We start from the raw sequence: 13,358 nt of genomic DNA on the forward strand, positions 1-13,358 counted from the left end.
AAGGTGAGAATGTGTCATGAACCAAGACATACAATGGGTAATATTACATCATTATTGTTATGTAATCTTGTTATAAAATATATTAATCATAATCTTACATTATGTGTTATGTGTTATATATTATATAGATGCATGAATTATATACTATGTATATAAACACCTACATATATATTATATAATATCTGCTAATAAATAAACAGAACAAAATATGCTAGTATATCTACTATTCTGTATTATTTAATAAATAATAACATACTATATCCTGTTATATGACATGGCACATAATCTTTAATAAAATAAGAAATCTGTCACTATATATAATGGTAATTAATAAAATTAAATAAAAACGCCCGCATCTTTTAACGCCAACACCACTCCAGCTGTCACTGTCTTTTCTCTTCCCTTTCATGGTCCCGGTCCTCACAGTGCTATCCGTTCCCGCTTTCATCTCCTTATCCTGAAGCTTCCTCCTCCTCCTCCCATCCCATGCTGCCTTCTGCCCCGTGGTCCCTCTAGTCACCAGCGGCCTCTGGGGCACTGATTTCCGGGCATGGTCTCGGGCCCCAGCTCACCTGCCTGTCGGCCACCACTGCCACCGTTGGTGGGGGTGGGGTGGGGGCAGAGTGCACCTCTTGTCCTGGAAGAGAACACAGCACAGACTCAGTGACCAGCAGCAGGTGTGGCGGGGACCTGCAGGACTGAGGGGAGAGCCAGGCTGTCTGAATCCAGACCTGGGGCACTTAGGGTGTGAAGAAGCCCGTTCCTCACTACCCCTGAATTGAGGCAAACACCCTCAGGTGAGTTAAAGTGCTTATGACCCCGGTCTGTTGGCTGGAATGGACAAACGGGCCCCTAAGGGGAGGGTACTTGATGTTCCTGTCCCCACCAAGGCCCTAAGGGCTGGCGGGGAACCAGGCTGGGCACTCCACTGGACCCAGTGCCCCCTCCGGGGTGGGGCCTTCTGGAACAAGCAAAAAGCCCTCGGTCTGTGAGGTGAATGGGGCAGTGAGGGAGCATCTCTGCAGCGAGTCAATTGACGTCAGGGCCTGTGGGATCCATTTTTATGGCCACATCGAGCCTCAGCAGAAACCACAGCAGGAGTGGACTCCTGTCTCTCCAGCTCTCATCCTCGTGTCTGATTGCCAGGATTCAGAACCTATCCCCTGGGGTGCTAGGACAGTTATAGGCAGAGGCAGCTTGGGGAGGCCTCAAGAGGGCGGTACTGGCCTTCCTGCCAACACGATTACACGAAGATCAAACAATCAATCGATGGGAAGAAAATAAGAACCATGGTCACATCTGGACACCAAGCTTAGACGTGGTGCATGGGTGACATTTATCGACAACCCAGTGATGTTCTGTCCAGAGCTAGAGGCCAGGACAGCAAACAGGGAGTGGCACTAAGGAGCATCATGGTGCAGAGGCTGGACTGGGGGCCTGCAGGCTCCTCCCAGGAGGAGCCTCAGTGTTTGGGAGGTGGTTCACATGCCTCCTTCGTGTCACCAGCAAGTGATGCCACCTGCTGAAAATCAGCTGTAATCCTGAGCCGGGTCATCCCTGGGTGATATGATAAAGGCTCCTACAAGAAGGGGCACCAGATGGACAGTGAACCAACCAACAGGCAGATGAGTTTCCCGCCTGTGTTTATCCTGTTTTCATAGCCAAGAATGAGGAGAGAGTTGCATGGCTCACCATGAATATTTTAACAACTTGAGAGGGTTCCATGTCTCACTGCAATTCAGTGTCACCTGGAGGAATTCAGGCGGTGTTTAGACCCAGGGGAGGCTAACGGCCTCTCAGTTCCTCATCATCCTGGCAAACCCACCAGCCCTCTATGGCCAGAAATTGGCAAGTGCCCTCCCTTGTTATAACGAAACCCTTCCCACTCACATCTGTGGTGAGCTTTTGTTTTTTTAATTAATGGGAATGAAGATACCTTACAGTCTCCTCAGGCCTTGCCTTAGGGATTCTGCACTTAGTCCCCGGCAAGGGGGCCCGCTGCCCTGGGTCATGCACTACAGAAGGTCCCCCTGGCCCTGACACTTCCTCTGGCCACGCCCTCCATGGGGTGGAGTCAGCAGGGCCAAGGGGACACGGTCATTGGCTCCATCCCGTGCTCTGGAAACCCAGGACCCCGAATGCCTTGCCTCTGCAGCCCCTGACCCATTTCTAGGTCATGCACCGGCTCTCCCCAGATTTCAGATTCCCAGGACTCATAGAGAGGCCAAAGGGCAGCTGTTTGCATGGAGGGTATAGGCCGAGCACAGACGTGAATTCTGAGTGTCCCCCTTTGCACATCCAAGGCCCCTTGTGACAAGGGATGGACCCAGCATTTGGAAGAAAAGGGTCAGGCTAGTGATCAGAGACTTGGAATCAGCTCTCCCCACACACTCACTTTCTTTGCAGGACTCTCCTGAGTCTGGGAATTCTAAATTTGAACCTGGCCTTCCCCCTTATAATGAATGTATATTTGTAAAGGCAGGAATTTAGAACCTACTGCACTTAAAATGTTTAGATATATAGGATGTGAGCTCCCAGGTATGTTCTGGCCCTGCACTTCCAAAGGTCCAGAGCAGTTATGTTGGCTCTGCTGAGACTGTAAGTGGCAAAGACCATCTCCAGAGAGGAGGGGCTCCTGCTTCACGCTCCGAAGTCAGGATCTTCTGAGCGGATAAAACAATGGACACTGAGACCCTCAATTGTAAATTGATTTAGAATAACGCCAAAGGTGTGTATGATGTGTCTGTGTGCACGCGCGCACCTGGGGATGTGTGTGGTAAATGACTGTGACTGTGTGTGTGTGTGTGCGCTCGCGCCTGGGGATGTATGTGGTTGTGTGTATGTTATGTGTGTGTTTGAGCCTGAGGACGTGTGTAGTTGTTTGTATGGTATGTGCGTGTGTGGTACATGAGTCCATGTGTGTGTGCGCGTGGGGATGTATGTGAAGCAGAGCCAGTGTGTCTGCACATGTGTTTGTGTGTACGTGCATGCATTAGTTTTGTAGAAGCTGTCCTTTAGAATTCTGAAGTAGTAAAAATTGTGTGATGTCCTTTGCTGTATAATTCAAAATTAAAATAATATTCAATCACCAGAAATTTATTCCCCAACAGATTCTGATTTTTTTTTTCCATATTGATTATGTCTTCATTTTACTGATGAGGAAACTGTAGCTTAGAGATGTTAAATGACTCAACCAAGGGCATGGAGCTCACGAGCCCAGGGCCAATACGCAGTCCAAGCCATGCTGTTCCAGAGTCCTGGAGCCCTGCTCATGATCACGCATGGCCTCTTGTGGGGGGAACAGATTCTGATGGGCTGTGGCCAGCGTGCAGACTGCCCAAGCCGGGGACTCGGGAAGCCGGGCGGGGAGTAACAGACAGCAGACATGAGTGAAGGGCTGCTCAGAAATCAGATAGTTTCCTAGGTCTTCAATGAGTAAGGAGGCTTACTACTCATCCTTTATCCCTTTGCTGGTGGCTAAAAGGGACCAAGGCCCAGAAGAGCACTTCTGGGAGCTGCCTGCCAAAACCTGGAAAAGGACTGCGCAGGACTGGCTCTGCAGTAGGAGCAGAGGAAGGAAATGTCGCCTCCTGGTGGACATTCTTGGTGATGTCAGTAGGAGGCCTAGCAGCCTTATTATGGAGGTGTCAGGACAGGGTCCTTGTGGAGGATATTTTTCACGTGGTTTAAAAATCATTGCTTCATATATTGCATCCAATTTGTGGTTTATTTTAGGATGGTATATGTTGTCTCTGTTACTCCATATTAGCTGGATTGATTACTTTTTTATTGTTAATTTTCTCTTCAATGATTTGGAAGCTATATTGCCTTTTAATGAAAATTCTCTCTAAATTTTTATAAATCATCTCTAATTTCATAACTTTATATGTAATTGGACCAGTATTTCTATAACAGTCTCAAAAATGAAATAATCTATTAGATCCTGTTCCTCAATAATGATAAATTTAGCATATTTTACCTCTCTGCTGTTCCAGATTGTGTGTGTGTGTGTGTGTGTGTGTGTGTGTGTGTGTGTGTTTGTCCTCCAGTTACTATTTCTTAGACAGTTACTTTCAGTTTGTTACATTAACAATGAAATTATAGGTATAAACTTCTTGGATTTCATTGCTCACTACCACTATTTAATCCCATGTCTTTCCCACTTTTGAGTTATTTACTTATAGGGATTTTCAAATCACTGGACACATGATTAGCTAAGTTTTTTTGAGCAGTGGGCTTGGAACCCTTACATGTCTATATGCAGCTTTATGTTCTCCTCCTCAACAACTCTCAGCGTGTTATTGATGGCCCAAGCCATGTTTTAAAATATGGCATTGTTTTTCATCAACAAAAAATGTTTTATTGATTTAAAGTGCTGTCTTTTTATGACTGCCTAGTCATGTCTGGTGAATAAAGATTTCCTTAACCTTCCTCCATCTTTTCGCCATAACTCGGATTCAATGACATGCATGTTTTCACCATTTCTCAGTTGGGCTTCCGCTTTGACTTCCACTTTAAACCATCACCCCACTCTTTTTATCTATGCTTATTCCTGAATAAGTGAGGTCTCTATCGGATTAAAGGTGGTTCTTGTCAGAGATATGTGGCTCCTTGTCCAAAGGTCCAAAGGAAGAGAAAAGGAAAGATTCCTGTTTCTGGTGGTTACATTTTGTCAGCTTAGAGATCTAGTTATCCGTGTGGCTGTGGTGGAATTTGCAATATCTTGGCTCAGAGTTTCCTTTTTCTGGCTTACTAGGGGAGCCGCATTAGCTGGGGTCACGGCGTTGTGGCCATTGTCAGGATCCCGGGGCTGAGGCAGGTCCTCTCCTCCCTTGTTATTTTGATCTTGCAAACTGGGTCCCAGCTATGTGAACCCTGCACCAGGCGGCCAGGGTCGCCCCCCAAGTGGCTTGTCCCCAGTTCCTCGGCGTCCCTCACTGCTATCAACTAGCTCCAGTCAGGGTACAAGCTGGCTTCCACTGCAGTCCTTCCTCCTTCCTCTCCAGGCAGGCCCTCCTTTCCCACTAGTTGGCCCTAAACCTTCTCTCCTGCTCTACATACGCTGAAGGAGTTCTTCAGCGTTTATAGCAGGTAGATGGCGCTCTTTTATATTTGGAACCCTTCAGTGCTTGCAGTGGAAATTTAGGTGGAAAGGAAAAGCTTGGGGGTTCTCCATATCTAGAGGCTCCCTATCCAGCAGATTCAACTAACTGTGGATTGAAAATGTTCGGGAAAAAACAGAAAGTTTCAAAAAGCAACACTTGAATTTGCCATACACTGGCAACTACTTACATAGCATTCATGTTGTATTAGATACAATGAATAATCTAGAGATGACTTAAAGTACACAGGAGGACACAGCAAAAGAGAATATGACAACAAATGTACGTGAATATTCATGTATAACTGAAAAACTGTGCTCTACACTGGAATTTGATGCAACATTGTAAAATGACTATAACTCCATAAAACAAAAGTTTGTATATATATATAGAAAATGTACATGGGAGGGTGCACATAAGTTCCATGCAAGTCCTATGCCATTTTATACAAGAGGTGTCAGCATCCATGGATGTTGACGTCTGGGGGAGTCCTGGAACCAGTGCCCCATGGTTACCAAGGGATGACTGGAAGTCCAGGCTCCTTGTCCCAGCCTATCAGGTCCCCACATGGTCTGAATGCTGCCTGTACCACACTCTCCCTGTCACTCTCCTCCAGCCCTGCCAGACTGCCCTCTGATTCTTCAACAGGCCACACTCACTGCACTTCATGTCTGGCCCCTAGAAATACACGTTACTTTCTGAGCATGGCTCTGCTTTAATAAAACGGGCTGCATTGTCACTAGAGAGGACAGTGTGGAGGTTGCTTTAAAAACTGAAAATGGACTTAACTCATGATCCAGCCCTCCCACTCCCAGGCATATATCAAGAGAAAACTCTAATTCAAAAAGTCACATGCACCTCAATGCTCACAGCAGCACTATTTATAATAGACAGGACATGGCAACAACCCAAGTGTCCATCGACAGCTGACTGGATAAAGAAGTAGTAGTATATTTATACAAAGGAATACTACTCAGCTATTAAAAAGAACAAAATAATGCCATTTGTAGCAACATGGATGGACGTAAAGATAGTCATTCTAAGTGAAGTAAGCCAGAAAAAGTGAAAAATGCCATATAATATCACTTATATGTGGAATCTAAAAAAAGACTTAAATGAACTTAACTACAAAAGAGAAACAGACCCACAGACATAGAGAAACAATCTTACGGTTACCAGGGAGAGAAGGGGATGGGAAGGGATAAATACGGGAATTCAAAAAGTGTCCCTCTTGGGGAGTGATGGGAATGATAGATATCTTGATTGTGGTGATGGTTTTCTGGGTGTAGACATCTATCAAATTCATCAAATAGTACATGTGAAATATGTGTAATTTACTTTAAAGGAATCATACTACAATAAATGTGCCTGTAAAAAAAAAGAAAAGAAAAGAAAAGAAAAGATTGGCGGCATTGTGTCCTACGTTTTTATGTGTCTTCAGTGAGTGGGTCTTCAAGTTTCTGGTCTGCCATATTTTCTGAACCAGAAGTGCCCTCCTTCCCTTCTCTTTGATAAACTGTCTGTGGGTGGCATTTATTCCTGTGGCTTCAACTGCTCTCTGTCCACTGATTAACCGTCAAATGTTTTCAGTCCCAGAAATATACTTGTAATTGAAAAGTAGACATTCCCACTTGATTAGCCCATAAAAATATCAAGCTCTGTATGTTTGAATTTACACTTGCTCAGAACTAGGTTTACATCTTCAAACAATGGCATCACTATCCCATCTGTTTTCCGTGCTATATATCTGGGAGTTTTCCTTTATTTTTCCACTCCCTCACTCCCGTCAGTATTACAATTCTATTCCTTAATGTCCCCCAGCTAAGTCCCTGCCCCTCGCTCCCCACTGCATTAACTCACACCCCTTGCTAGTATCCCCAGTGCTGTTCTTTAGAGTGAACAATCCACTTTGCTCACTTTTAATGACAAATTTGTGTCACTCTCCTCCTTAAAACCCCAAAGAATTCCCCACTGCATATGTGAGGAAGTCCACGCTCCCTGATTTAAAGTTACACCTTCTCATCAGCTAGTTGCTGCTTTTTTTCAGCCTCAGCTTCCATTAGTTCCTCACAGCCTTTAACCTCACTGACCTTCCTTCCCTAAGTGCAAAGTGCTCTTAGACACGACCAGACCTCTGCACTAGACACGCAAGCTGGCGAGAATCCCGTGCCCAGCACGCACTCTCCTGGTCTAGAGATTTGCTGGAATCCTTCAGATGTCAGTGCAGAAAGCATTTCCTCTCTGACACCTTCCCTACCTTCTAGAACCCTTCCCCAGGCAGTGCAAGAGCCCCTCTGAACATACAATATACATGATGCCAAGTGACTCTTACCACATTGTTTTGAAAATCTATTTAAATTTGTCTCTTCCACGATACACTGTGATCTCCTTGAGGGATAGGGGGCTGTGTGGTATTTTCTAGACAGCTAATGTCTGGCGCAGACCTTGGGCCATCGGAAACAGTCTGCTGACTCATCAAGGATTGTTGTCTTTGCGATGCAAGAAAGACTACATGATTTCTGATCTTACACCATCCGGCAAGGGTCAAAATAATTTCACATAGAACTACACAGGCAAAATATGTGTATTCCTTTCCTCTTTGTGAGACTGAGATCATAGGCATCTTGGAACGAAGGTGTCACTCTAAGCTGTGTGTCCCCAAGGCTGTCACGTCCAGCTTCAACATATTTTTTAGAAGTTGTAGGGATACGCGTACATCACCCCATCTTAGAGCAAACGGCGCTTCAGCCTGACCTAGTTTAATGTTCATATAAATATCATAAGTCTTCCAAACTGAAGCCTGAGGAAACATTTCCCTTCTCTCCTTCCAGTCTGTCTGCCATCTGCACCCCACATCCCCACTGCTCAACTGTGTCAGACCACCTTCCATCTAGAAACATTTTCAGTGGGACAGTTGGATGAGAACTAATTACAGCAGTCATGAAAATGGTCCCATGAACGTAGGCTCTGCACAAGGATGCTTTGACCAGAGGCCTCAGCCGTGGCCTGCAGGATCTGTTCACGTGTTCTGCCTGGCTTCCCTGAAGACGTTCTGCAGACAATCAAGCCTGCAGTTAAAGTCATAGAAGGCCCAAAAAATCCAGAAAAATAGATTGAGATTCATCTCCTTGGGAATATTTTTGAAAACCATCCACTAATAGGAAAAAGAGTTTTAAGATGTTCATTTCAGAGCAGATTATGTCCAACTGCAGGTGGGTCAGTTTTGTCATTTCTGCTCGCTAGTTGGCTTTCTGCTGCTTCTAACACGCCTCTGTTTAGAGAAGTGGCCTGAGTCGGCCCTCAGAGCAGAAAGGTGAGCTGGGCCTGGTGACAGCCAAGCTCCTCTGCTGTGTAGTAACCTGCTGAGAAGGAAGGGATGGCCCAGGGCTTCCTCTGACTCTCTCCCTCAGTTATAAACTCTATGAAGGGAAAATGGAACAAAAAATCTTAATTCAATATGGTATTGTCAAAGTATAAAAATAACTGTCTTTGGAGGGGATGGTATAGTTCAAGGGGTAGAGTACGTGCTGAGTTCAATTCTCAGTACCTCAATGTAAAAAAAAAATAAGAAAAAATCTTCAAAAAAAAGAAAAAGAACAAAGAAGAAAAGAGATCTCAAACAACCCAAGTTTAAAAAGAAAAAATTAAAGTCTTTTAATAATAGTAATCAGCTCGGTCTTTTGCTAGATTAGGAGTTTGGGATTAACAGATACAAACTACTATGTATTAAATAAATAACCAACTCCCAGGTCCTTAATTACCTAGTTCAACCTGAATCCTTTCTCTTTTTTCCCCTAAGCAACCCGTGGAAGCCACTGAAATTCTTATTTTATGAAAGAATTCATTTAAAGGCAGTTTGAAAGTTACTGGTTAAAACAGTTATTTGTGGTTCCATGAATATAGGTATAGTAAGAAAAATAGACAATAAACAAGTAAGCAAATAAATATATGATGTACTGCCAGGTACTAATAATTGCCACAAAGAAAGATAAAGCATATTAGGAGAGAAAATGATTGAATAGGAAATATGTGCGTGCTATTTTAAATAATGTGGTCAGATAAGTTCTCTCTGAGGGTAAAATAATTTGAACAATGTCCTGAATGAAGCAAAAGAATAAGCCACGTAGGTAACAGACAAGAAAATCCTCCCAGGCCAGCAGAAGTGTAAGTACAAGACTTGGAGTTACAAACACAGCTGTCCTGGTGGGGATCATCTGGGCAGTGAAGATGGGCTGGAGCAGAACGGTGAGAACAGAGGCTTCAGAGACGGGTGAGGGACCAGATCACACAGGGCCTTGGTAGGGACTCTGGATATCCTTCTGAATACAATGGAAGATCACGAGAGTATTTTGCAAAGCGGAACAACTTGATCTGATTCATACTTTAATAAGACCGTTGTGGGTAACATATAGGGAATAAACAATGGAAGCAGGGCAAGGTAAGCTGATGGGAAGCCAATGGGAAGAGTGCTGCTGACCTGGAGAGAGACACCGAGGTTGGGCTGGGATGATGGCGGGAGACAGGCTGAAAGGGGGATACGATTTGACAGTAACGGTCACAGGCATTAATGCTCAAGTTGCACACAGACACAGAGTGGTTCAGGGTGATGGGTATGTGATATTTGGGGCTGAGTCACAGTTTTTGTGCAGAGACCTGACAGGAGAATAAAGTGGGGACGTTAACGTTGGTAAGAAGAGTTGGTGGGTGTTGAATTCCCCCTAGAGCCGCATCTCTGTTTCTCGGTAGATGAAGTCAGCAGAGCAGGGATGGGTGTTCCTATTTCTGCAGAGAATTGCGTGTCTTCCTCATCGACAATTTCGAGAGGCCGACGTGCCCATCCAATTGCAACATCTTCAATCTGCCTCTTTCTATCCAGGAGGAGATTTCAAAATAAGATGCCAATCAAAAATCCCCGTGTCCAGAGTTAGAGCTGTGTGCCTTTGGGATGATCTCAGAGATGCCTCCACAGATGCTCAGTGTGCTCTCTCTCCCTCAGAGCACACAGTTCCCTTCAGTCCGGTGGGTCTCAGCAGAGATTTCACAAATAGACCCTCTCAGGGCCTGGGGACCAACTTCCCACTTGGCCGAGCTCTGAAAATGAGCACGAGTTCCGGGCAAAGGGCCTTCTTCAGGACGCCATCTGGCAGATTACATGAGGAAAGTGTCCAAAGAATGGAAGGGTTGATGGTATAAATGGATTTTAATTTTTGCTCTGAATCTGATTCTGTCCTTCTGTTTTGTTAAGGAAGTTTTCTTAGGCCAGACATGATTCTCATTTCTTCTATTTGATCATCCAAGAGGTTGAGATAGGGTTTTTGTTTTAGGGTAAGTATCTTTAAAAAAAAAAAAAATCCTTGCAAATAGCATCTTGTTAGGCATTTGGGCAAGACAACCAGTAAATTCTGCCAGCAGTATTGAACCCCCTTGTTCCTCCAGGGGGTCTCCAAATTTATATATGTTCCAAATCTGACCCAAAACCAATGAGTCTTTTCTTTTTTTAAGCACTTCACCATGGACAAAAGATGTCACTAAAGAAGGTGTGAAAAGAGCAGGTCCCCATCATTCAGAATCCCTTCCAAAGGGCCCACAGAAGTAAAGAGGAGACGAACGAGAGAAAAGGTTTATTTATACACATGCAGGAGCCAACCAGAAAAGTAACTACCATGTTAAATGGTGAAAGTTAAAGGCTTTTTATCAACCTAACTTAATAGGGCAAAGGGAGAGGAGAGAATTAGCTTCCATGACAGGTTTTCTTCTACATCTATTGAATCTCAGGTATCTTCAGCTTAAAGTGCTTTTGTATTAACCGTGGGTTCCATCTGACTTTCCATTCCTTGAACTTTGTTCTTTTTCAAGATTCACTCATGTATTCTGAGCCCCTGGATTTTCCACGTGAATTTTAGATTGATTGTCAGTTCCTGCAAAACAGAACCTCGGATTTGGGTAGGCATTCTTTGAATCCTTAGATCTATTTGTGGACTATTGTCATCTTAGTAGAATGAAGCCTTCTGCTCCATGAATATGGGATTATTTTCTGTGAATGTAGGTCTTAATTTCTCTCAACAGGATCTCTCATCTATTGTAGTCTTCAGTGCCCAAGTTTGATACTTCTTCCTCACCTCTATTGGACGCTGATTCAGAAAAGACACGACCTCCTGGAGAACCTCTGCTGCCACGGATCTGACATGGAGCTGAGTCCTGAAAAGGCTTTAAATTCTTTCAAAAACAGGATTAGTGTACTTTAATTACTCCATAGATGAATAATGAATGGGTCACATTAACATAGGATTTTAATCCTTTTAGAATTAGTAGAGTAATACAGACACATTACAAAAAATTGAAATATTGCCTAAAAGAGAAGAGATTTGTAATTCCCACCCACAGAGGTGACTGTCATGAATGATTTGTTGCTTAGGTCTCAGTCTCTGTGTCTCTCAGTATGTCTCTTTCCATCTCTGCCTCTCACACACTCACAATCAGATCAATTTACAACTATATTGATTTCACACATATGTGGTAGTGCAGATGGGACCCTGGATGCAGACAGTGGGTCTGCATACTTCCACCCTGAGGCCTCCCTTGACATTGGATTGAGACCAGGCACCCACTTTTCCAACTGCACAGCATTCATTCATTCACATCAACCAGAACGAATGGACCACATCCCCTCTCCATCAACATTAGTGTTGCCTTAATTCCGACTGTTTCAGCCAGTGCTGTGATGAACACCCTTGAAAAGGCATCTTTGAATAGGTGTGTAAGGATTTTAGTGGGATGAAATGTAAGGATCCGAAGTTCTGGGGAAGAGATGCATCTGTGGCCCTTTGATGCGTCCTGCACCCTGTTCTCCTGAAGAGGAGCGTCCCTTCACTCTTCCCTCCAGGGGATCTGCTGGAACCTCTGCCTGCTTACATTGTCGCCAGGGCTGGTTGTCACCTGACTAAAGACCCGCCAGTGTGATGGTGACCGGTGCTGTCTCTGCAGTGTTTCCGTCTGCCTGAGTTCTCACCTGAGTGGTCAAGCCTCTCTAACACACACTGGCCACCTGCATTGCCTCTAATTGGAACTGCCCATTTCTGTTCTATTTCTGTTTAGAACACTGGGTTTTGAAAGATTTTTGGACTACAGGTGTGGGAAACCCTTCGCCAACCTTGGGTTATGAAGAATGCTTTTTCCAGGTTGTGGTTTGTCTTTCCAGCTGTTTTTCTGGGCTTTTGCTAATTTTTTTTATTTGTTTGGTTTTGTTTTTGCCACAGGAAGAGCTAAGCATCTCCCTTATGTCTTCTGGCTGTGGTGTCTCAGGGGGAACAGCAGTGTCTACCCTGAGATTATGCACAGAGTCACTAAAACGGCTTCATTTTGTACATCACATCTTTAATGTGATATCCCTGGATATCCCCTTAAAATAATAAAAATGCTGTTTCAAGTGAAAACAAAAAAAATCACCAGCCCCAGCTTAAAACATGTGGGCAGGGACAAAAAAAAAACACCTTTTTTAAAGTTTCATTGACAGGGAACACCCAGGAGAGGTAAAGACACACAGAGAGAAAGAGGACTTGGGGTTGTCAGGGGCTGGGTGAGGAGGGAGGGGAGTGCACGCTCTGGATCCATGGTTTCACTTTGAGGAAAGAAATGGTGTGAAACTAGATGGTAGTGATGGTCGCACAACATTTTGAATGCCCCTAATGCTCCTGAATTGCACAATTTAAAAGAGGAAATGTCTATATTTTATTACATGAAACTCTAAAAAGGAAAATAAAGGATGCCATAAATGATGAGAAAGAAACAAAGGAAACTAAAGAAAACCAAACAAAAACATCTCCAGCGGAAGGGAAGTCAAGTTTGGGAGGGGGAGGGGACTGACGGTGGGAATTTGGGGAACATTTTGGAGAAGAAGGTGTGGGTGGGTGCACAGGGGGCTCTGCCCCAAGGGGTGGTGATGCCTGAACTGGTTCTCCATTGCCCAGCAGTTCAGCTGCAGATGCAGGTTCAGGAGGAGCTGCAGGAGATGCAGGAGGGAGCTCGGGGTCTACTGCTGGATCCAGATCATCTTTTTTGGTCTCTGACATCTTCCTCTGCCCCTGCCTCCTGTGTAACTATTGGATGTGGAGAGAGTTTTAAGTCTTGTGGAAGTGCTCATGCTGTGAGAGAGGAAAAATTGACCCACCTGCCTCCCTTTCCATGTGCCTCTTCAAGGACAGAAACCTTCCCAGAGCTTTCCAGACAGCTCCCACCCAGAAAGTGCCCACAGGATGT

This window comes from Camelus bactrianus, chromosome 36 (assembly GCF_048773025.1).
Source record: "Camelus bactrianus isolate YW-2024 breed Bactrian camel chromosome 36, ASM4877302v1, whole genome shotgun sequence".
NCBI lineage: Eukaryota > Metazoa > Chordata > Mammalia > Artiodactyla > Camelidae > Camelus > Camelus bactrianus.